The 25200-nt window shown below is 44.2% G+C and overlaps 1 protein-coding gene and 1 long non-coding RNA gene across 4 annotated transcripts in view; both read left to right on the forward strand.

Annotated features, from left to right (window-relative positions):
• stard13b (StAR-related lipid transfer (START) domain containing 13b) overlaps window positions 1-25200 on the forward strand; it is a 242541-nt gene that overhangs the window by 80268 nt on the left and 137073 nt on the right. The gene's annotated exons all lie outside the window — the stretch shown is intronic.
• On the forward strand, window positions 514-6508 carry LOC117508597. The gene is made up of 3 exons (XR_004560137.1): window positions 514-1237; window positions 1284-1289; window positions 5096-6508. It is a non-coding gene; the product is annotated as an uncharacterized LOC117508597 (long non-coding RNA).

The raw sequence follows: 25200 nt of genomic DNA on the forward strand, positions 1-25200 counted from the left end.
CACATTAAAAACTGTCAAATCTACAAAAAAAAAAAAGAAAAAAAAAGAGAGCATAGGCTCTCTTTTTTGTTGTTGTTGATTTCCATTTACATATTATGTCTGTAAAGTTATCTACTGTGCTGCTGTATTTTTTACAGGAATTCCCTGGTAACCACAGCTGCCAGCGTTTTCCTGTTAAAACAAGTCTTTTTTTTTTTTTTTTACAGTGAATGTATTATTAAAAAAAAAACACTTAATGAATACATTTACTGATTAAAAACAAGTGAATGTAAACATCACCAACTTATTAACTTCAGTGAATAATTTATTGAAAATGATGCTAAATCCTATGTCAAGTATCTGCATGATGATGGTGAAACCATTTCAGATACACTCTCATTAAAAAAGAAGACAAATCTATTTTTACTTCTGCTCAAAGCAGGGAAGGGGACCATTCCATTTATCATGTTATTATCCGTGGGGAGAAAGCGGGGGTGAGGGTTAGGGGAATTTTGTAGGAAGATCTAGTGAAATTTCTAATTCTAAGGGGGTCAGTGGCTATTATACTTTGCAGGCATAGGGGAGGCTTGATTTTTCTCCCCAGTGGGTATCGTCACAGTTTTCTGAGGGGCCTATCTATTTAAAATATCTTAAACCCCATTGTTTTGGAATAAAAATGGTGAGTAAAATGTATATACCTTTTTATAGTTATGAATCTCATCGGATAATTGCAGTGCTGGTATGTCAGTATTTAACAACTTCTATTGCAAATGCTGGTCTTTAAATTTTGCATTATATTTTATATACTTTGCCATAAATGTTTATGAATGTTATATGATGTCATTAATGCAAGACCTCATCATTGCATGGCTGTATGCAATTTAGCAGTGTTGAGCATTTATGTGGTTCACTGACTTCAAGTTTATATGACCATTGCCATATTGGAACAAAGCATATTTTTGATTAAAAATCTCAATAAAATATAATATAATAAGAGACAATATGATAATGGATTGACCTGTCAATTAGATACTTATTCTCTATTCTGCTCTTTAATGGTATTTGTTTCACTAACTCTGAACTGCTTTCCTAGAGTTGTACTTTAAGTCTCTGTTTTCATGGTATGAAGCTATATTTGAAAAGTAATAATAAATCCATGACAGTTATTTACATGTATTATATCATTTAAGTGTGCACAGACGGTAATTTATTTGAGTTTAACAGTGGGCTAAACAAGACATTGACATTTTGGCCATGTGTGTTATGTGTCGGACGCAGCCCGGAGAACCGACCAGCGTTTGAAGGACCCAGTATAAAATAAGCAGAGCACGGTACAAAGGATAACAGAGTTTAATGAACATAACAGTGATGTGATAAATATAAGAGTGCGCGGTCTGGCGTGGTGGATTGCGGTGCGCTCCCAGCAGCGCTAACGGTCCGGAGCCAGAACCAGTTCGGACCCAAGGACCCCGCCGACACCCCCCAGGTGGCCGCGACAAACCGAGTCTGTGAATGAAGAAATCATCATGTGAGTCCACACTCACACTCAGAGAGACCGCTCAAAGGTGTACAAACAGCAAACACTTCCTGGCTTAATTACTAATCAGCTTCCCACCCTGCAGGCATGGAACACCCTGTTCACAAACTCACTGCAGTGGAAGCTGATTAAAACGACTAACATAACAGCTCAATATAATAAGGTGTGAGGGACACCACATTTACTGACTGTACAAATGTTAGTCACAAAACCTAACGTACCTCAGGAAGTGTGCTGACGAGCGTGAAACCTCACCCTCTCCTCTTTCACAGACCATGCATCAAACCTGGACGTTCTCTGCATCCACTGATGAGATGGCTCTCGAGACGACGATCTCGCCCGTCTGGTCACAAGGTCGAGTCTCTGGCAAATACACACTGTGTACTCCAGACTTAAATGCCACCATGTTCCAATCCGTGTAGATGCACCACAGCTGTGAGTCCTGACGAGCCGCAGGTGATCAGGGTAAGGTCCTGATAACTCAGCCACACAGCCACTCAGTCCTAAATGCGCACCACCTGGAAGGAAAACCAAAAGACAGAAACAGAAGACCAACAAAAGCCAGCCAAGCACGCCAGCCACAACAGCACCCCACCCTCACGGGAAGCCTCCCGGCGACCACACAAACCTGGCCCAGGAGAAACACCCCCCTCCAGGGACCATGGCTGGAAACCGTATCTGCATACATCTTCCAACAGAATCTTCATTTAACAGAACGGTTGATGTCTTCTCCTCTGGCTGCATCTTTGCCTTTGTTTCTGTCTGTCAATTAGCACAGGTGTGGCCAGGAGTTCTTAAACCTGTGCGGTCAGCCTTTGTCCAACCATGTTCACAGTCTGATTAGTCATAAAACAAAAAAGACAAACACAAACAACCAAACCACCCCCCCCCCTCCCCAGAGGACCGTCCCATCAAACCCCGGGAAGAGGAGAAAAGAAAAACAACCCAAACTTAAGCTTGCAAATAAAAATGCTAACACCCCCCCCCCCCCCCCCCGACGACATGTAGGGACCAACACCCCCCAGAGGACATCCCGCCAGCTCCAGGAGTAATAACCACAGCCGAGGTCCCTCTGGGATCCAAAGTCACCCATGGGGACTCCCAGCGCCTCCCAGAGGACCGTTCCATCAACCCCAGGAGACGCCTCCCCTCATGACCAATGGACCCAGCCCCGGCCGTCTATGGCTACATGGACCCACAGCCCTTTCCCCCCCAGAGGACACCACAGTCACACCCTGAGGGCGGAAACTGGGGGGAAAAACAAAAGGAAAGAAAAAAAAACATACAAACAAAACAACCCCAACCCCACCCCCTTGGCGCAGTGGAAACTGGAAGCACGTCCAGCGTCACCAACCGTGACTATACCCCAGAAGCCAACCGGGAGGAGTGGAACAGCGGTTATGGCAGACGGCACAAAACGGCGCCACTCCTCCGACTTCCAAACCAGCCACCAGCTGCGGGTATATCCCACTGCCCCAAACCTCAGCCACGCCGATGGCAGACGGCTCAAAGGCGCGCTGAAGCCGGAGGTGGAACAGGGAACCAACAACAAAAAAAAACACAACCCCCCCCCCCTCCCAGGTGCAGAGGTTACCTGGGAAACATCCAACATAACCAAACTGCACCACTCCAGCAACGCCGACAACCTACGGCTCACACGGCTGGAGCCAGAGGAGAAGAGAGGGAATAAAAAGAAAATACCCCAAACCCCCCCCCCCCCCCCTCCGGGTGCAGAGGTTACCTGGGAAACGCCCAGCATAACCAAACTGCACCACTCCAGCAATGCCGACACATACGGCTCACCCGGCTGGAGTCAGAGGAGAAGAGAGGGCATAACAAAAAACAAAAAAAAAAGAAAAAAGAAAAAACAACCCAATTACCAGGGGACCGTCCCAGCAAACCCTGGGGAGGTGAAACTAAAAGAAATAAAAAGAAAGACTAACAGACTAACATACAGTTTTTGGGTCCTTTTCATGCTCCAGATAGACTGCAGGGTCACGACCCCAGACACTAATAGTGTAAAAAAAAATCCCACACAAAAACCAACTCAAAAAACACCCACAAAAAATGAATCAACACAAAACTAATAAGTGTTCTATACCGTCAAGCTCAAACAAATGGAACACACCTGTTCCAACTTAAGAGCTTAATGGTAATGTGACTCAGTCACCAACAGAGGGAGCCAGAGTGCTAAAAATGAAAAACCCCCTTTGGTAATTGAGAAAACAAACTCAAGCTGCTTTTCTGTGCGCAGCTGTGTGTAACACACAACCAAAAATGTGCTTCAACTAAATAACGCCGGAGCTGACACAACAGACACAGTAGTTATCTTCATCCAGGGAAACGGGGTTACAACTGTAACACGTAACTGTAACTGTAACTGTAGCCACAGAGCTCCGCCGTGCGCGTTCACCCATTACAGACACACTCTTGCAGCTCCTGTTTAAACCTCTTATCCGGTCGGAGCGTGACGCGAAGCCATTGCCAGTCACACTCCACCACGACCCACGGATAAGGCACAAACACAGGAAACACGGCTGCAAGAGAGCACGAATCAGTATTCAGTAATGGGTTCTCAAACACGCACCATCCGGGCGGAGAGCACCCGCAACTGATCCGGATAACTTCTGAACGTCTGCTGCCGCCTTCCCGGCGCGTTACCATCTCTGCTACCGCTGGGTCCGTGATGTATGGCCAGAGACTACTGTTATGTGTCGGACGCAGCCCGGAGAACCGACCAGCGTTTGAAGCACCCAGTATAAAATAAGCAGAGCACGGTACAAAGGATAACAGAGTTTAATGAACATAACAGTGATGTGATAAATATAAGAGTGCGCGGTCTGGCGTGGTGGATTGCGGTGCGCTCCCAGCAGCGCTAACGGTCCGGAGCCAGAACCAGTTCGGACCCAAGGACCCCGCCGACACCCCCCAGGTGGCCGCGACAAACCGAGTCTGTGAATGAAGAAATCATCATGTGAGTCCACACTCACACACAGAGAGACCGCTCAAAGATGTACAAACAGCAAACACTTCCTGGCTTAATTACTAATCAGCTTCCCACCCTGCAGGCATGGAACACCCTGTTCACAAACTCACTGCAGTGGAAGCTGATTAAAACAACTAACATAACAGCTCAATATAATAAGGTGTGAGGGACACCACATTTACTGACTGTACAAATGTTAGTCACAAAACCTAACGTACCTCAGGAAGTGTGCTGACGAGCGTGAGACCTCACCCTCTCCTCTTTCACAGACCATGCATCAAACCTGGACGTTCTCTGCATCCACTGATGAGATGGCTCTCGAGACGACGATCTCACCCGTCTGGTCACAAGGTCGAGTCTCTGGCAAATACACACTGTGTACTCCAGACTTAAATGCCACCATGTTCCAATCCGTGTAGATGCACCACAGCTGTGAGTCCTGACGAGCCGCAGGTGATCAGGGTGAGGTCCTGATAACTCAGCCACACAGCCACTCAGTCCTAAATGCGCACCACCTAGAAGGAAAACCAAAAGACAGAAACAGAAGACCAACAAAAGCCAGCCAGGCATGCCAGCCACAACAATGTGGCCAGTTTCTCTGTGCATGATCCATCACACAGGTGCCTAAGTGTCGAGGACCCCAGTAGCAGGTGAAGGCCAAGGGGGTGCCCACGTTTCACCTGGCTGCGGCAGATAGATGGTTTTTTAGAGTTGAGCGAGTGGACAGTTGTCTGCCTGAGTGGTTGCCATCCAGGAGCCCGTGCTTGGCTGCAATTAAACAAGGGGCACTACAGAATACCACATAAGGAATACAGATGAACTTTGAAGCAGTACAAATTATCCATGCACATTTTAAGTGCAATGAATTAAATAGTACTCTATTACTCATTGTAAATACTCTAAATAGTCCTTATTTAAGGGAGTAAAAATAAATACCCATGAAGTGAAATTACTGGCCAACTATTGATGAACTAAAATTGCATTTAGGCTCCTACAGCAGTTCCATGGTGTTGTGGATGCGGCAAAGTGCAGCATCAGTGCATTCTCCCAGACTTGACTTCAGTGTCAAAGAGAATAGCTCATATGGTTTGTTACATGCATTGACTTAGTTCGCATGTGAGTAGAATTTCAGAGTTTGGCCTTTTGAGCATGATATTATGCCTAAATTTGATATCTGGCTAAATGAAATCTGTTATTTTTGATCCTATCTTAGACATATGATATGATATGATAAGAAAATATGAGAGGTAACAGAGTGCAAAGGGATGAGGAACTTGGCAACAAAAATATTTCAAGATTTTTCACCTCAGTAGTTTTTGGACTCTGACTCCAGGCCTCTGTGTTTTGGCCTCAACTGAAATTGTGAAATTCCTGGGCATGAATTTTGCAAGTATATTTAACACGTCCAAGGTCAGCGTGGTTTTCAGCTGTACTTTTTACACAATTCAAATAGAGATAGGGGAGGTTAACCCTTTGGGAAGTAAGGATGCTTTTCTGCAATTACCACCAAAGTGATACAAATGTAAAGTCTAACTAGACCTGAACACAGAGTAAATGAGCCCTTTGTTTTTTAAAAACTCACCAAAAGGAAAATCTAGTAGAATCTAGAACTGGAGTTGCATTAGAGAGGGCAAAGCGGACCTGAACTGGATTTGTTGTGGCAAATGGCAGTAGCCAACACTGCCACCCCCTCCCTCCCCCAGCTCCTTGGAATTAAATTCTTAATGTAGCTAAATAGGTAAAGATTTGGAATTAGCATTCAAATTGGTGTCCCTGTCAAATCATATTTTTTCTTTGCTTGTTTTGGCACAAAAAATTTTTTTTTGGTTACCCAACTGGTGCCCATGTTTTGCCAACACAGGGATAAATTTAATTTTAATGTAATCTTTATTTAACCAGTTTAATCCCATTAAGATCAAGGCATCTTTTGCGAGGGAGACCTGGACAATTATAAAGTTTCCAACTGACTTATCCTGTGTTGTGTGGGCCGCTGAAGAGGAGGTACTGCTGGCCCACCACCACAAGATGGCGCCCTGCTTGAAGTGCAGGCTTCAAGCACGAGAGGGCGTTGGCTTTGCTGGAGGTGACAGCTGTCAACAATCAACACAAGCTGTCACCCATCATCACCACTACAAAGACCGGACTGCAACTCCACCTCCTCGCCGAGAAATCAACTACCATTCAGGTCATTTCTCTGCTGCCTGACACTGTGTGTGTTTAACCTGAACTTCTATTTGCAGCCGTTTTCCTGGAGTGTTTCCTTATCTGGAGGATTGGCGTTTGGTGTGACAGCGACGGCTTCGCCTCACACTCCAACTCAGATAAGTGGTTGACCAGGAGCTGCACGAGTGTGTGTGATTGGAGGTGGAGGTTTTCCCTCCTTTACTTAAGACAGACTGTGGATTACTGAGTGTGCGAACTCACACTCATCTGGACTGTCTTTGTTCTCTGCCAGCAGTACCGGTTCTGACTGCTGAAGACAGCGGCCACCTGGGGCGCAGGGCTTGGCGGCTCCGGTGTTCTTCAGCTCCGTTGGTGGTGGAAGCTGTGTGGGGATCCAGCTCTTCTCTCTCCAGGCGTCTTCTATCGTCGAGCCTGCCCACACGTCACCTGGTGTATGATTGACAGTCACCATATTGTTATTGTCTGTACGTTGTTGTGCGATTCACAACATTAAATTGTTACTTTTTGGCTTATCCATTGTCCGTTCATTAACGCCCCCTGTTGTGGGTCCGTGTCACGTCACTTTCACAACATCCTGCATGTTATTAAATGTGGGAGGAAACCGGAGCACCCAAAGGAAACCCACGCAAAACCGGGGAGAACATGCAAACTCCACACAGAAAGGCCACAGGTGGGAATCAAACTCATATCCTTCTTGCCGTGACATGGGATACTAGGTGTTGCAGCAAAACGTTAGGGCCTCTTCACACATAGTTCGAAATTGGTCGAACTGAGCACAAAAAGCGCATGAAGCAGGAATCGTATGCAAAACGTGTAAATTCGTAGCTGCCTCCAACACCTCGTACATCTGTTGCTGCATCTATTTGCACACACCAGTGGCTGAAAGACAGAGTGTGCCCTGTGAGAGCCCATCGATCCCTCTTGCGGCAGGTATCGGCAAAATTCCAGCTGATGTGCGAACATTTAACACCGCTTGCATGGCACTTAGAAAATGTGTGGTCATTGGCACTAACATGAAAACAGTCAGCAGACAATCACTGTCGAGCTGGCAGTGAAATTTGTCTAAGTGCCCCCATGAATGTGGCTTTGCAAACAGACAGTGACACGTTGGTGTGTGTTCTGAACTGTTGGTGTGTGTGCAGAACTGCACTGAACCATCGACACGATGTTTTGTGGTTCGTTCATACGAGCTGTTCCGACGGGAGTCGCCCTGAGTTGTACATATTTGCATTATGTGTGAAGGGGCTCTTAGTGTTGTGCAAAAAATATTTTTGTTAAAACCCCTCACCCTCCAGCGCCTAACTTGAATTAAAGGTCAAACTATACAAAACAAGCACATCTTGTTTCATTTCAGAATCAAATTTATTGCCAAGTAAGTTCTCACAACCAAGGAATTTGATCCAATGTCACTGATGCATAAAAATAAAAAATGAAAAGGAAAAAAAATAGTTATGTAAGAAGGAATAGGTGCATATACAACAATAAAAAGAAAAGGAAAAATACTTCTGTAAGAAGTAAAGGAGTCAAATAGATAAATGGCCAAAACTTCAATGTCACTGTGGTGGTGCACAGAGGCCAAATTACCAAAATTGTCTCAAATAGTTATAGACCTGAATGTTAAGCATTGAGCTCAAATTTTGATTTTGGGCTGTGACATTCAAGTTTAAGTTTGCTTCTTTTTTTTCCACAACTGAATCACTTTGTCCTTGTGTGAGCCTAAATTAATTCCGTTAAGTTTTATCAAAATTCAATCACAACTTTATCTTGTTCACGCATGGATGGACCAGAAAACAGAAAACATACATGCTGCATGTGCTCCCACACGATGTTTAAAAAAAAAAAAGGGCATAAAAACAGATATATATGTGTGCCTTGAAGCACATACTGAAAAGGAACTGTGATGTTCAGACACATAAAGCAGATTTATTTTTCATACAATATAAGAGGTGTGAATTAATATATTTTACCTCTGTGCTTTTTTTTTTTTTTTTTTGGTGTAAAAGACGTGCTATTGTTTTTGAAGAGGAAGATAGGGAACACTGCACCTCTCCTACATATTTTCAATTTGATTATTTAAAGATGGACCTGGAAGCCGAACTATTGTGATCTGAAGCTCAACCATAGCAACAGAAAAATACATATTAAATTTGACTGTATTGTTATTTTCACTCGCTGTGTATTCATTGGCTAACAGGTGCCAGATCAGTGACATCATGCACTAAATTTATGAGCGAGTTGTCATTTGTGAATCCAGACTCAAACTATAAAGGGTGCTGTTGGCATGTGGAGCGCATGAAAAATTCCACATGTGGAAAGATGGAAAATGACTTGTGGTTTCCCAAGTGCAGAGGCCAACTCGGCTGTTTGACAGAAAGGGAGGAGGAGGAAGGGGCGGGGGCGTAGGGGATTCTTGGTGTATTTCTAGACTTTTCTTTATGTATACAGTAATTTGTCAAAGTTGTGAAAGCATTCGCTAAACTATTTAGTTAACGTGTGCTGAAAATCCTCCAATGTTTTTGTTACGATTTCAACATTTTTATTGGAATTATTGTGCTTATCTGACATAATAATGCATAATATCATTTAATGATACCTTCAAGGCCCCATGAGGTCATCATGTTCAACAGTTTCCTGCATGTTTGTTATAATTTATAGCCAAGTATAAATCATATCATATGTTGTAATCATGGCATTGTGTGACAGTGTTTTATTCATGGATCCACTTCAATAGAAATTCTACTCGCTGCCAGTTTTATGTGTTTTCTTCAGTAAGAGGAAATGGTTTTATTGTCCTGGTTCCCAATTACATCCATGTTGCCTATTAGCAAAGAAGCAACCAATAAATCTTTAGAGAAAGTACTTCCTCGTGACAGTGGCAATGAGGCTGTTTTTTAGGATTCTTCAGGAATTTGGACCTGGATTTTGTAAACTAGCTGGCAGGAAACCTGGGCAAACCTGTCAGGATGTATAGACCAGTCACACATACAGGCACACACTCTATGTCCACGTGCAATTGTGCTTGCGTGTGTGTGAAGTGAGACAAAAGCTAGCAGGTTGATCCAGTATTCAGTTGCCAGTTGGGGAAAAAAAGCAGAAGTAAGTTTTACATATGAGCCAGGAAGGGCCACAGACCTTCAACACTGCATACCACAAAGTGCTTAGTCAACAGGCTGGATGAGCATTATTTCCTTTTTACACTTTGCTGGAAACTATGTGAATCAACTACTGCTGTATCGGATCTGGAGATCGACCAGTGGCTGCTGGTGAAGTAAAGTTGTGCAACATCCAATCAATTGTCAGTAACCATATCTGTAAGACGCAATATAAGCTGCAATGCATCCATCGATCCATTTTCTATACCTACTCCAATTAAGGGTCGCAGGGGGGCTGGAGCCTATCCCAGCGGTCATAGGCCGTGAGGTGGGGTACACACTGGACAGAACGCCAGTCCATCGCAGGGCCACATATAAACAAACAAACACATTCACACCTGCATGCATACCTTCTAGGACAATTTAAATTTTTCAATCCACTTAACCTGCCTGTCTTTGGATGGGGGAAGAAGCCAGACCACCCAGAGGGAACCCACGCAAACATGGAGAAAACATGCAAACTCCCTCCACACACAAAGGCCACAAATGGGAATCAATCTGATGACCTTCTTGCTGTGAGGCAACAGTGGTAACCGCTAAGCCACCGTGCTGCCCAGCTGCAATGCAGTAAATAAATAAATAAAATAAATAAAATAAATAAATAAACAGTGCAATGTTTTTTCATTCCCCATCTGGAAAATATTTCATAGTTAATTACTGTTGGCATAAATAGTGGGCTAAAGCATTTTATGGAGGAACACCCCCCCGCCGTAATCACATCAGTACAGTAAGGTCCATAGGCACTTGGACAGGCGCACAATTTTTTAAAACTTTGCATCTGTACATCACTGCAATAGTCTGGGAAGCAGATGAATCAGACGTCAGGTCTGGTCTTGGAGCATGCACTGGTACCATGCATCAACACATCCACCCACCACACTACAGAACCACCTTGGGTCCTGGATAGCAACCACGCAGGCAGATAACTGATCCATCCCCACCTCTCAAAAGTAACAATCACAGCTGGCGTCCTCAGCACTGAGGCACCTGCATGCTGGATCTTGCACATAGAAACATAATCTAATGGACCAATCCCAAAATACTTTTGTATGACAAATTGTCCTTGAGAAAGCCATTAAACCTCAACCGGCTCAATATTTCTAAATTGAAACCCTTTTTTGTCCAAGGTTGAACTGGAGATGATAATTCATGCTTTTATATCCTGACATCTGGTCTATTGTATTATTCTTTCTACCTGTCTAAATAAGAAGGAGCTTGACCAAATTCAGGTCGCCCAGAAATCTGCTGCAAGGCTTTTAACTGGAACACACAAATGGGCTCATATCATGGCTGTTTTAGTCTCTCTTCAATGGTTACCTGTTAATTTTACAATACATTTTAAAATGTTGACCTGAATTTTAAAGCCTTGCACAGTCAAGCTTCTCCTTACAACTCTGACCTGCTACAACTTCACACTCCAGCCCGCAGTCTGAGGTCAGAGGGCCAGATGTTATGTGTGAACCCGAGGTGATCGCTCTGTTGAAACAGTAGCACCCAGGCTGTGGAACACTCTACCTCTTTCCCTTCACTGCTTAGACGCGATTGATGTATTTGAAAACAATGCAATGCAAAAATACCCTCAGGCATATAAGCATTGTCTTCTTTATGATTTGCAGTTGTTTAATTAAATATTAAGATCCTGTTGTCTTACATACAATTTGTACATGTTCAACAATGCCCCTCTATCAATCAGTCAATCAATCATAAGCAATATTTACATTTTAACGGCATCTGCAGGAGTGAGTGAGTATGCGTGTACAAGAGCGAAAGTTAGCTTTGAGTTAGTGGGCATGCTGACATCCACAAAATGTCTTGTAAATTACTCCAGAGGTGCTATCAGGTTACAAAAACAGCGTTTTCAGTTTTAGAAGTGTTTATTTCTCACTATATTTTACATAATACATGACAAAGAGGTTATATTTACAAACAACATGGGTGCAATTTGGTGGGGGATAGGGGGGACATGTCCCCCCCACCTTATTAACCAGGGGGGACAGAATATGGTATGTCCCCCAGCACCACCTTCTGACATATATGTGTGTACTTGAAACATGCTATGCCAGTCTTATGTGCAAACCATGTCAGTCTTATGTGCAAAACCATGTCAGAATAGTATCTTTGTTTCTGCAAGTTTGTATTTTTAGCAGCATTGACTTGTTTACAACACCTGTTTCTTGTTTGTCACATTCAGAATTTTCTGGGACTGCATTTGTCCAGATTTGAAACCCAAAATAGTTGCCTCTAGGGACTAGTGTCTACACATAAGTATCAATAGACCATATGCTAATTTACTAAATTCTGAAAGTTAGAAAAGGAAATCAGAAAAGCTATCTGGGACCTCAGAAAGCCCATCTGCAATTATTGCTTGATCTCCAAAATCAGTCTATGCAAGCGAAATTATGTTCAGTATGAGTGTTGTCATTAGTGCCACTTCGAAAATTAAATTCATGATAAGTAATTTATCCTAAACTTATGATCTGTTGTTTTTTCAAACTTATGCAAAAACAAATCTTGAGAAAAAAATACAGTATGCGATAGTTAATAATTATTACGAGCCTGTTCTTTCATATTTATGAATACATTTTACCACATTGCAGTTGTTTTTTTAATGAGAACTCAACCTATCATTGTTTTTGAGTTCTACACATGTGATGATACCTTATTTATACCAGGATGTTAATAAAATCAATGCTGGCTATTCTCAGAATAAAGTACTTATATCCACAGTTTGAAATTGCATAAGCCAAATGGTGTCCACTTTATGGCCTTCTCAAAACATTAAAATGACTGTTCTGGATGTTCAGAATGCATCTGAGCTTTTCTAGAAACCATTGGCTTCTGGGGGTCTAAAGCGGCCCCCAGACCCCCAGCCTATGGGCTTCGGCCCTGCAGGACTCGCACTTTGCCCCCCCCCCAATTTCTAGTTCTAAATTGTGCCTTTGACAAACAAACGAAACAGAGTTTTGCAGCTAGCTACCAGCCTGTGACGTCACCATGCTAATGTCTGAGAAATGTCTTGTAAATCACTTCAGGGCTGTTACTAGTTTCCAAAAACAGTGTTTATTTCTTGCTAGTTTTTGTATAATATATGACAAAGAGGTTATATTTACACACAAACAGAGTTTGCAGCTAGATAGACCAGCTACTGACATCATGGTGCAGCTCTACTCTGATTGCCTGTCACCCACCACTCAAAAAAAAAGGGAACAGAATGAAACAGAATTTTTTTAACCTCTTAAAATAGGTCAAGGTTAGCCATCTTTGAACTTGTCAAAGGGCCCCTTCCCACATAATATGACGTTGGGTGAAAGAAGCAGAAACTGGAAGAAAATCAGTGAACAAAAAACTAAATGAGGATCCGCGAAACATTCCACCTGCTGTCAGTAATGACACGACGTGGAATACTGTTCTCCTTTTTATGTTTTGCATGAATGACCTGATGCACTTGTCTCATGAAGAGCTGGTTGGGTGAAGTCATTTACTGTCAGACAACTATGTTTACTTTTTAAATCATAATGACAACAGAAACTACCCAAATGACCCTGATCAAAAGTTTACATGCCCCTGTTCTTAATACCACGCATTGCCCCCTTTAACATCAATGACAGCTTGGAGTCTTTTGTGATAGTTGTGGATGAGGCTCTCTGATGGTAAAGCTGCCACTGAATGTGTCTTGGACTTTATTTATATCAATTACGATGAAATACAAACAGTATGGCACTTTATGGTAAATCTGCATGGAGTAGACAGCTCTCAAAAACTGAGTGACCATGCAAGAAGGAGAAGCGTGAGGAAAGCCACCAAGACAGCCAGACAACCCAGAAGAAGTTATAGGCTTATGTGGCTATGATTGGAAAATGGTTCATCTTTCAGCAGGACAATGTGAATGTCCTTGAGTGGCCCAGCCAGAGCCCAGACCTGAATCTGATCTGAATATGGCTGTGCACCGATGATCCCCATCCAACCTGATGGAGCTTGAGAGGTGCTTCAAAGAAGAATGGGCGAAACTGCCCAGAGATAGGTGCACCAAGCTTGTGGTATTATATTCAAGAAGCCTTGAGGCTGTAATTGCTGCTAAAGGTGCATCAACTTTGCTCAACAAGGGTTGAGCAAAGTGTGTTAATACTTATGTACATGTGATTTCTTAGTTTTTTATTTATAATAAATGTGCAAAAAAAGAGCCTTTTTCATGTTGTCATTATGGGGTGTTGTGAGTAGAATTTTGAGGGAAAACATTAATTTACTCCATTTTGGAATGAGGCTGTAACATAACCAAATGTGGAAAAAGTGAAGCGCTGTGAATGCAGTGTGGCATCAATGAGTGCCTGTATAAATTAGATTAAATAGAACTTTATTAATTCCTCGGGAAGAATCCCTCAGGGAAATTGAGGCTCCAGCAGCATTGGAGAGTAGCACACAGGGTAAGAAGAACACAGAATATCAAAAGTAGAAGAAAGAAACAATTTGCAACAAGTAAATAACTACTATCTTACTGGCTACTACTCTTCCTCACGTTCCCGTCCTCTGTGATAGAGATAGGTGCACCAAGCTTGTGGTATTATATTCAAGGCAGCAGCATTGGAGAGTAGCACGGGATGAAAATCAGCACCTCCAAATCCGAGGCCATGGTTCTCAACCGGAAAAAGGTGCCTTGCCCTCTTCAGGTCAGTGGAGTGTCCTTGCCTCAAGTGGAGTTTAAGTATCTCAGGGTCTTGTTCACAAGTGAGGGACGGATGGAGCGTGAGATTGATAGATGGATCAGTGCAGCATCTGCAGTGATGCGGTCTCTGTGGTGAAGAGAGAGCTGAGTAGGGGGGCAAAGCTCTCGATTTACCGATCGATCTACGTTCCGATCCTCACCTATGGTCATAAGATTTGGCTCATGACCGAAAGAATGAGATCGCGAGTACAAGTGGCTGAGATGAGTTTCCTCCGCAGGGTGGCTGGGCGCTCCCTTAGAGATAGGGTGAGGAGCTCGGTCACTCGGGAGGAGCTCGGAGTCGAGCCGCTGCTCCTCCACGTCGAAAGGAGTCAGTTGAGGTGGCTCGGGCATCTTTTCCGGATGCCCCCTGGACGCCTCGCTGGAGAGGTGTTCCGGGCACGTCCCATTGAGAGGAGGCCCCGGGAAAGACCCAGGACACGCGGGAAGGACTACATCTCTCGGCTGGCTTGGGAACGCCTTGGGGTTCCCCCGAAGGAGCTGGGGGAGGTGTGTGTGGAACGGGAGGTCTGGGCGGCTTTGCTGGAGCTGCTGCCCCCGCGACCTGACTCTGGATAAAGCGGAAGAAAATGGATGGATGGATGGATGGATGGATGGATGGATGGATGGATGGATGGATGGATGGATGGATGGATGGATGGATGGATGGATGGATGGATGGATGGATGGATGGATGGATGGATGGATGGATGGTATGTCTCATTTTCACAGAAATGATTTGTATAGCTCTGTTTAAGTATGTGAATCATTTGGAGTACTGCAGTTGGAGACCTTTAGGGGATCTTGTTGTATATAGTTTTTATTTTCAGATAACGCTCCCCCCCTCTCCCCTTTGTTTTTCTTTGCTCATAATGAGCATTTCTCTCTTGGCTCAAGGCTCATTTTGAAATATAAGCATCAACATCCTGTTTGAATTTGTTTCTTTACATCTAATTTCAGTCTTCTGGCCTTATAGCATGCATACAGACTGTTAAAGACTTCTGTCAGCATGATGTTTGCCGAAAACCTCAGTGCATGTGAAACTGCTCCACTGAGCATTTCACATCATTAGAAAGATCATGAACAACACTTACCAGAGAAAATAATTAACAGCTAACAATCTGCTTGAAAATGACTTTAACCAATAAAATGTGTGTTTTGTATTTGCCACATTTAAGAGAGAGAGAGAGAGAATGTCATTAAATCCTCATTGCTGTAATAGAAAACAGGTGGTGGACGTTGTAAATGTTTTATTTCCCTGTTTGTTTGTTTGTTGGCGTGTGTCTTCACCAACCATATCTACAGCATTTTGTGATGACATCATGAAAAGTGATTTTATCTATTAGTTTGTTATATGTCATGAAATGTAGTAGAATTTTGTGATGGTATCACAAAATAAATCACAAACAAGGTTTTTGTGGACTTGCAGTGTGGCATTTGGGTTTCTGTTATGGTTAGAGTTACTGTTATGGTTAAGGTTATGGTTAGACAACCCCATCACAGAGATCTACTACATTTTATGGCGTTATCACGCTCTAATAGCGTGAAGGCTATTAGAGCTATAACTGTTGTGTGTTGGGGGGTGTGGCTGGACATTTTGGTGTTCTTTTCTTTTCTTTGCTCTCCAGGTGGTATGAAAACTGATTTGTCTGTGGAGAAGGTGCTGGCTGAAGAGTCCTTCACCCTCATCAACGTTATGTGCAGCACCTGTGGATGGTGCTCACATGCAACCTTAAAGACTTTCAGCTGAAGCAGATAATTAGATGGCGTTCTGCATTTAAGCCATGTGTGATTCAAGTAGAATTGCCGGGAACTCGACCTTGTGATGTTCATTTGTGAGACGCTGAGGACCGCGCCTGGGTTTGACACATCGTGCCTGTGAAGGAAGAAGGGTGAGGGACACATGCTGTCAGCACACATCAGAGGTGATTAATTGTTTGACTAATTGTTGATAGTAACTTGGTATTTTGTTACGCAGTATATTTGAATTGTGATGAGAATTGTGCAGCTTGCTTCTCACTGCCGTGGCGTGCAGACAACTGATCCTCCACCTGTTGTGAGAAGCTGCTCATTTACATAAAGCTTAAATACAGACCTGAATGTGTTGCTGATAGTGTGTGCCTTTTGAAGGATATTGCTTGTAACTGCTGACTTACCTCACCTCTTCTATCCTTCGCAGAGAGCCGGTTTGTCGTGTCCACCTGGGGGGTGTTTGGCGGTAAAAGTGAGTCCAGAAGCGCCGGGCTTCGATCCTTTTAGGCGCTGGAGAGCGTGCCAGCCTTCACTCCACCAGACTGACGCATTTTTTGTTCATTCACTTTGTTATGCACCAGAGGGTGGAAAGAATAAATTGTTTTGTTATTGGAACCGCTTTCTGGTTATTTTAGCGCTGGGTTCCGTCAGACGCAGGTCCGCTCCTCAACCCGCGTCGACACATAACAGTAGTTCCCGGCCATTTCAAAATGGACCCAGCGGCAGAGGTGGTTCCTTTCGCCGAAAGAGTTCAAGAACACTTGGAGAAAATATGGGAGCAATTACAGCATCTCACAAACCAAATTAAACAAACAGACGCCCGTGTTACGGAGCTTGCAGCGCAAGCCGTTCCGCTTCCTGCTGCTCCAGCTGCGGCACCATAGATACCGGTGCAGATAACTCCGTCACCCAGAGATTCGGCGTCCGAACCGATTATTTGTCATCCGGAGCCTTATGCGGGAGACGTTGAAGCCTGTGCTTCGTTTTTGATGCAATGTTCTCTGGTTTTTGCTCAGCGACCGGCTTCCTTCTCTTCTGATGGGAGCCGTGTTTCATATGTGACAAATTTGCTCCGAGGTGACGCCTTAGCTTGGGTCACAGCGTTGTGGAGTAACAACTCGCCATTGTTAGGATCCTTTAAGGATTTCTCCCGGGAGTTCCGACTGGTTTTTGACCATCCGGTGAAAACGAATACCGCTGCCCAATGGTTGCTGAATCTCAGGCAGGGGAGGCGGAGTGCGGCGGAGTATTCCGTGGACTTCCGGATTTTTTCTACTCAGTCAGGTTGGAATGCCGCAGCTTTACGAGGAGTGTTTGTAGATGGGTTAAATGAGTCATTAAAAGACGAGCTGGCAGTCCGTGATGAGCCAAATGATTTAGATGAGCTAATATCGTTGGTGATTCGTCTAGATGATCGGATGAAGGAGCGTGGACGCGAGAGAGGGCGGCCATCAGAGCGGGTTTTTTCGTCTCGGGGCTTTCCCCGACACAGATCTGGGCCGCCTCTTCTTCGCCCCACTGAGGCTCCTCCGACGGGACCTCTGGCTCCTCTTGCAGACGAGCCCATGCAGCTCGGACGAGCAGAGACCACTGTATTGCCCCGACATATAAGCGTCAAGAAAAATAATGGTGACGTATCTCCAGGTGTTCTGGGACAGGCGAAATAACACACACACACACACACACACACACACAAAAAACTTGTTTGGGCTAATGTTTTGTTTCTTTGAATAGGGGTTATAATTTGTTTGGGGAGTCAGAGGCGTGTCTGGTGGAGTGAACGTTAGGCGGTTAGAAGCCCGTCTGGGCTCACTTGATCGTTATTTTTTTTATGTGTATTTAGGTATTTTCTGTTTGGGTTTTGGGGTCGTTTTGTTTTGTTGTTTTTTATTTCCCTACATCCGTAACCCCAACCTCACTTGCCCCAAGACCGTTCGTCTTGTGGGTTGTGGGGTGGTGCAGGTTGGTCACGCTGAGCGTTCTCAGAAGACCTCTGCACCTGGGGGGGGGGGGGTTGTTAGGGGCGTTTTTCTTGGTTTGGTTAGGGCCCGGTTCCACTCCAGCCTCGGTGAGCCTTTGTACCGTTCGTCATTGGTGTTGCCGGGGTGTGGTGCAGCGGGAACATACCTCAGTCAGAGGGGTGGGCCGATCTGTTGCCGTTCGCCATTTCGGTAGTTCCACCCCTCCCGAGAGGCTGGGGTATGGTCGAGTTGGGGCACCGGACGTATTTCCGGTTTTCCGCTGCGCCTTGGGGTTGGGGCTGGGTTAGTTTTTCCTGTTCCCTTCCCCGGCTTAATGTTTTGTGCCGTTCGCCAAAATTGAGCCGCCGAGGGGCTCTGGGAGGGACCTGGGGTCTTTCAGGGGTGCCGGGGAAGGTAACAGGGTTTAACGGTTGTTTTATTTGCCCCCGGGGTTGTTTAGGGTAGTCCTCCGGGGGTTGGACTTTGATTTTGTTTTGTTTCCTTCCGGGTTCCAGCTCCAGGGTTGATGGGACGGTCCTCTGGGGGGGAATTGGTTTGTGGGGCCAACTAGCCAGGTGTGGCCGGGTCTGGGGTTCCGGGGTTGTGGGGAGGGTGCCTCCTGGGGTTTGAAGGTACGGTCCTCTGGGGGGCGCCGTTTGCTCCATGTGTACCTGGGGACCTTTGTGGGATTCCGGTTCTGGCTATTCCTCCTGGAACCGGCGGTAAAGGCCTTCTGGGGGGTGTTGGGCTCTGCAGGTCGTTCTGGGAGGGTTGTTTGTTATTTTTCTTTTATGTATTTATGTTTGTATTGTGTTTGTGGGGCTATGTTGGGTTTTTGCATTTGGGAGTTTTTCTTTTCTTCCCGGGGTTGGATGGGACGGTCCCCTGGGGAGGTTTTGGGTGGGTTTTATGTTTTTTCTTGTATGTTGGATTGTATTAGGGACTGTTTTGGGGTTTTGTTGATGCCAGCCGGCCTTCCAGCTGCGGTGCCCTGTCCTGCTGTCTGTGGTGGACCTTGGGAGCGTTATGCTGTCTGCTTCCTGACAAGGACCCCGGAGGGAGGTGCTGTTCTCGGACCTGGTCTGTTCGGTCGCCGGGAGGCTTCCCGTTAAAGGGGGGGTACTGTTGTGTGTTGGGGGGGTGTGGCTGGACATTTTGGTGTTCTTTTCTTTTCTTTGCTCTCCAGGTGGTATGAAAACTGATTTGTCTGTGGAGAAGGTGCTGGCTGAAGAGTCCTTCACCCTCATCAATGTTATGTGCAGCACCTGTGGATGGTGCTCACATGCAACCTTAAAGACTTTCAGCTGAAGCAGATAATTAGATGGCGTTCTGCATTTAAGCCATGTGTGATTCAAGCAGAATTGCCAGGAACTCGACCTTGTGATGTTCGTTTGTGAGACGCTGAGGACCGCGCCTGGGTTTGACACATCGTGCCTGTGAAGGAAGAAGGGTGAGGGACACATGCTGTCAGCACACATCAGAGGTGATTAATTGTTTGACTAATTGTTGATAGTAACTTGGTATTTTGTTACGCAGTATATTTGAATTGTGATGAGAATTGTGCAGCTTGCTTCTCACTGCCGTGGCGTGCGGACAACTGATCCTCCACCTGTTGTGAGAAGCTGCTCATTTACATAAAGCTTAAATACAGACCTGAATGTGTTGCTGATAGTGTGTGCCTTTTGAAGGATATTGCTTGTAACTGCTGACTTACCTCACCTCTTCTATCCTTCGCAGAGAGCCGGTTTGTCGTGTCCACCTGGGGGGTGTTTGGCGGTAAAAGTGAGTCCAGAAGCGCCGGGCTTCGATCCTTTTAGGCGCTGGAGAGCGTGCCAGCCTTCACTCCACCAGACTGACGCATTTTTTGTTCATTCACTTTGTTATGCACCAGAGGGTGGAAAGAATAAATTGTTTTGTTATTGGAACCACTTTCTGGTTATTTTAGCGCTGGGTTCCGTCAGACGCAGGTCCGCTCCTCAACCCGCGTCGACACATAACAATAACTGGGCTGGTCTTTACATATACAACCCCTGGCAAAAATTATGGAATCACCGGCCTCAGAGGATGTTCATTCAGTTGTTTAATTTTGTAGAAAAAAAGCAGATCACAGACATGACATAAAACTAAAGTCATTTCAAATGGCAACTTTCTGGCTTTAAGAAACACTATAAGAAATCAAGAAAAAAAAGATTGTGGCAGTCAGTAACTGTTACTTTTTTAGACCAAGCAGAGGAAAAAAATATGGAATCACTCAATTCTGAGGAAAAAATTATGGAATCACCCTGTAAATTTTCATCCCCCAAATTAACACCTGCATCAAATCAGATCTGTTCATTGACATTGACTCTATGCCATGACATTGACCCTATGTGTCTTTTTGCAAGGAATGTTTTTGCAGTTTTTGCTCTATGGCAAGATGCATTATCATCTTGAAAAATGATTTCATCATTCCCAAACATCCTTTCAATTGTCCAAAATATCAACATAAACTTGTGCATTTATTGATGATGTAATGACAGCCATCTTCCCAGTGCCTTTACCTGACATGCAGCCCCATATCATCAATGACTGTGGAAATTTACATGTTCTCTTCAGGCAGTCATCTTTATAAATCTCATTGGAAAGGCACCAAACAAAAGTTCCAGCATCATCACCTTGCCCAATGCAGATTCGAGATTCATCACTGAATATGACTTTCATCCAGTCATCCACAGTCCACAATTGCTTTTCCTTAGCCCATTGTAACCTTGTTTTTTTCTGTTTAGGTGTTAATGATGCCTTTCGTTTAGCTTTTCTGTATGTAAATCCCATTTCCTTTAGGCGGTTTCTTACAGTTCGGTCACAGACGTTGACTCCAGTTTCCTCCCATTCGTTCCTCATTTGTTTTGTTGTACATTTTTCGATTTTTGAGACATACTGCTTTAAGTTTTCTGTCTTGACGCTTTGTCTACCAGTATGTTTGCCTTTAACAACCTTCCCATGTTGTTTGTAATTGGTCCAGTGTTTAGACACAGCTGACTGTGAACAACCAACATCTTTTGCAACATTGCGTGATGATTTACTCTCTTTTAAGAGTTTGATAATCCTCTCCTTTGTTTCAATTGACATCTCTCGTGTTGGAGCCATGATTCATGTCAGTCCACTTGGTGCAACAGCTCTCCAAGGTGTGTTCACTCCTTTTTAGATGCAGACTAACAAGCAGATCTGATATGATGCAGGTGTTAGTTTTGGGGATGAAAATTTACAGGGTGATTCCATAATTTTTTCCTCAGAATTGAGTGATTCCATATTTTTTTCCTCTGCTTGGTCTAAAAAAGTAACCGTTACTGACTGCCACAATCTTTTTTTCTTGATTTCTTATAGTGTTTCTTAAAGCCAGAAAGTTGCCATTTGAAATGACTTTAGTTTTGTGTCATGTCTGTGATCTGCTTTTTTTCTACAAAATTAAACAACTGAATGAACATCCTCCGAGGCCGGTGATTCCATAATTTTTGCCAGGGGTTGTAGTCACATCGAACAGCAATACGTGGTCTGTCATTCAATATAACAACATTCATGTATGCTTTTTGTGCCAGTTTTACATTCTCTAAAAGTGCAAGTCTGGTCTGGAACCATGCACTCTTAACACATGATGCCGCATCCACCACACTATCAAACCACCTTGAATCCTGTTTGGTAACCACTCAGGCAGACAACCGTTTCAGTTCAATTTATTTATATAACACCAAGTCACAACATGTGTTGCCCCAAGGTGCTTCATAAGGGTAAGGTCTAACCTTACCAACACCGCTGACCAAACATGTAGGAAACAATGGTAAGAAAAAATTCCCTCAGGCCTTTTTTGAGGAAGAAACCTTTCACAGACCAGGCTCAGAGGGGTGGCCAACTGTTTAGGTCATTCTAACAATAACAGAGTTGAAATAAACAAAGTATAACAAATAATTTTCAAACATGTAAAACAGAAAAAATGTTTGAAAGTTCATGGAGAGATTAGTCAGGCTTCTTCATCATGGATTTGGAGCCTTGGATTGGCTGAATCCCACCTGTGAACTTTCTGTGTGGAGTTTGCATGCTCTCCCTGTGTTTGCATGGGTTCCCTCCGGGTGCTTCAGCTTCCTCTCACATCCAAAGACATGCAGGTTAGGGGAATTGAAAACTTTAAATTGCCCATAGGTCTGTGTGTGGGTGTGAATGTGTTTGTTTTTCCATATGTGGCCCTGCGATAGACTGGCGTCCTGTCTAGGGTGTACCCCGCCTCGCCCTATGGCAGCTGGGATAGGCTCCAGCCCCTTGTGACCTGATCTGGGATAAGCAGATCCTCGGTTCAAATCCCAGCCTGACTGGAAAATTACTGAGCGCCCTTGGGCAAGGTCCTTAATACCCTAGTTGCTCCTGGTGTGTAGTGAGGGCCTTGTATGGCAGCAGCCTCATATTGGGGTGAATGTGAGGCATTAGTGTGTAAAGCGCTTTAAGCGTCTCATGCAGATGGAAAAGCGCCATATAAATGCAGTCCATTTATAAGCAATTGAAGGTGTGTGTGTGTGTGTGTGTGTGTGTGTGTGTGTGTGTGTGTGTGTGTGTGTGTGTGTGTGTGTGTGTGTGTGTGTGTGTGTGTGTGTGTGTGTGTGTGATCTGGTCGTTTCAGCCTGTCAATCACCGCTCGGAGCGCGGCACGCCCTGTGCCATTGTGGGCCATCTTTAAACCGGCTGTACCACTCCTTAATCTCTGTGATGCCCATGCAATCTTCACCGAAAGCCATCTGAATTTTCCGAATGGTTTCCACCTGGCTGTCTCACACAGTTTCTGAAAAAATTTTCATGCAGCAAAGCGGCAGTCATTCAGCCATTTCCCTGACAATGAAAATCTGACAAGAGGGGTGGACCAGTGCTCACTCAAAGCCTGCCCACAGGCGAATGACGCAACCGACAGACGTGAAAAAAACTCACGCATGCGCACGAAGGTTCAAGCTTGGCTGATGCAAGCGCACATGATTCAAATCCATATAGTTTTTGGAAAAAATAAAAAGGTCGGCTAGTTTTCTAACAGACCTCGTATTTTCTCCTTTGATGTTATGTTTTATGGCAGGATTGAAACCAGAAATGCAGACAGGGATCAGACAGCAGTAGCAAAAAAGTCAATTGTTTATTTAGTGGGAATTGAGATGAGGAGTCCAAAACTAATGAGCAGTCCAAATAAACAGGAACACAGGAGGGCAGTCGAAAGCAGCACCATGGCAAGTGGAGGTGAACTAACACAGAGCTAACAAAACCAGACAGGAGCACAACAAACTGGAATAACCCAGCAACTGAGAATAGCACAGTGACTAACTTAAATAGTGGCATGCAATGAGAAGATGAGAGACAGGTGATTACGTGAGATACACAAACACACAGAGACAAAGTGAAACATCAAACCACAAAGAGCTTTGGGGGTGAGCAGAACCTAAAGCACACCATAAATAATAATTACCAAACTAAAGGGGAACCACAAAATAAGAGAGTACAAAGCTAAAGTCAAGAAAGGCTAAAGTGTAAAACAGGAAAACACCACAACTAACAGATAAAACATGGACAGGAGACAGACCTTACCATATGTGTTATATTTCTAGCATTGCCTTACGGTTTGTACTCCTTGTAAAATCTCCTCTGCATTATATTTTCTGTGTTGTCATTCTTCTCATTAACATGTCTGCTCCTAGTGCATGTTGTTGGCTTTACTTTCTGGCCACTCAGGTTTCCAGTTTCATATGCACACTCATTTCCCAGTTGGTTGAATCATGCTCTATTTAATGGTCACAGCCCTTCATGCTGGTGCCAGATTGTCTGATTTGTATGCCTGCTCTCTCACACTTCTTTAATGTTTGATCTCTAGTTGCCAATTTCTGTTGCCTTCCCATGTCTTCTGAGCCTGAAGCCTGTTGGACTTCCTGCATGATATGTTTGACTACTGTGTTCTTACCTTTGAACTAGTTAACTTTGTACTGAACCTACACCTGTGTTGTCAACCACATCACCACCTGATTCCACACGGACATCATTATTGGAAAGACTGACTCTGCCAGTTGTTGTTTCTACTATTCTCTCACTAGAGAGAGAGAATAGAGTGTTTGAACGTTTCATTAGTGTTGTTTCCTGCTCAGAGATCTAAAGTTGTGCTACATTCACTACACTGTCTCTGTATCACAACCATCCAGTAAGACAGGAAACATTAGGACCCTAGAGACTTGGACTCTCAGGGTTCACATTTGATCACATCACTGGTCTTTGTTTTATGCTCTCTGGGTCAGTGTTGTTTCTAATGTTATCTCCTCTGCGATTTATCTCTGTTTCCCTTGATATTGTATCTTCTTCTCCTCTGTCCTGCTGTTCTCCTCAGGCTTTTATTATGATAGGTTTACTCAGTGTTTACTTTGTTGGCTATATTACCTGTCTCATGGGCATTCGGGCTTACAGTTCACATGTGCATGCAATTACTCATTAATTCAGTCATTACTGTACACAGCTGTCTACCACCTTCATTCCAGTGCCAGATTGTCCTGCTTCCATGCCTACTTTCTCGCATTTATTCTTTGATTTGTCGACCTGGTGTGATTGATAACTGTGTTTTGACCATCTGCATTGGCAGTCCTTTTCCAGCAACTCAGTGTCTGTGAGATATTTCTGGCTTGCTGCAAACTTAAATATTTGCTTTGAAGAGATTTGGTAACCGACAGAGTATTAGGTTACTGGTAAGGTGTATAATATGATCCCCTAAAACTCAAGCACCTACAGATATCTGAATTATTATTTTTATTTGTGCATCTCTTTGTTTTAATAGTTAAACCTACAGTGTGTATGAGTTAGTGTCAAGTAGTGGTGAGGTTGTGTACTGCATTATGCCATCACTGGTCACAGTTTTCTTTCCCTTAATTTTTTTGCTTCTTTGGTGATGGCATTTCGTGCTCTCTTGC

This window comes from Thalassophryne amazonica, chromosome 4 (assembly GCF_902500255.1).
Source record: "Thalassophryne amazonica chromosome 4, fThaAma1.1, whole genome shotgun sequence".
In the NCBI taxonomy this organism is placed as follows: Eukaryota; Metazoa; Chordata; class Actinopteri; order Batrachoidiformes; family Batrachoididae; genus Thalassophryne; species Thalassophryne amazonica.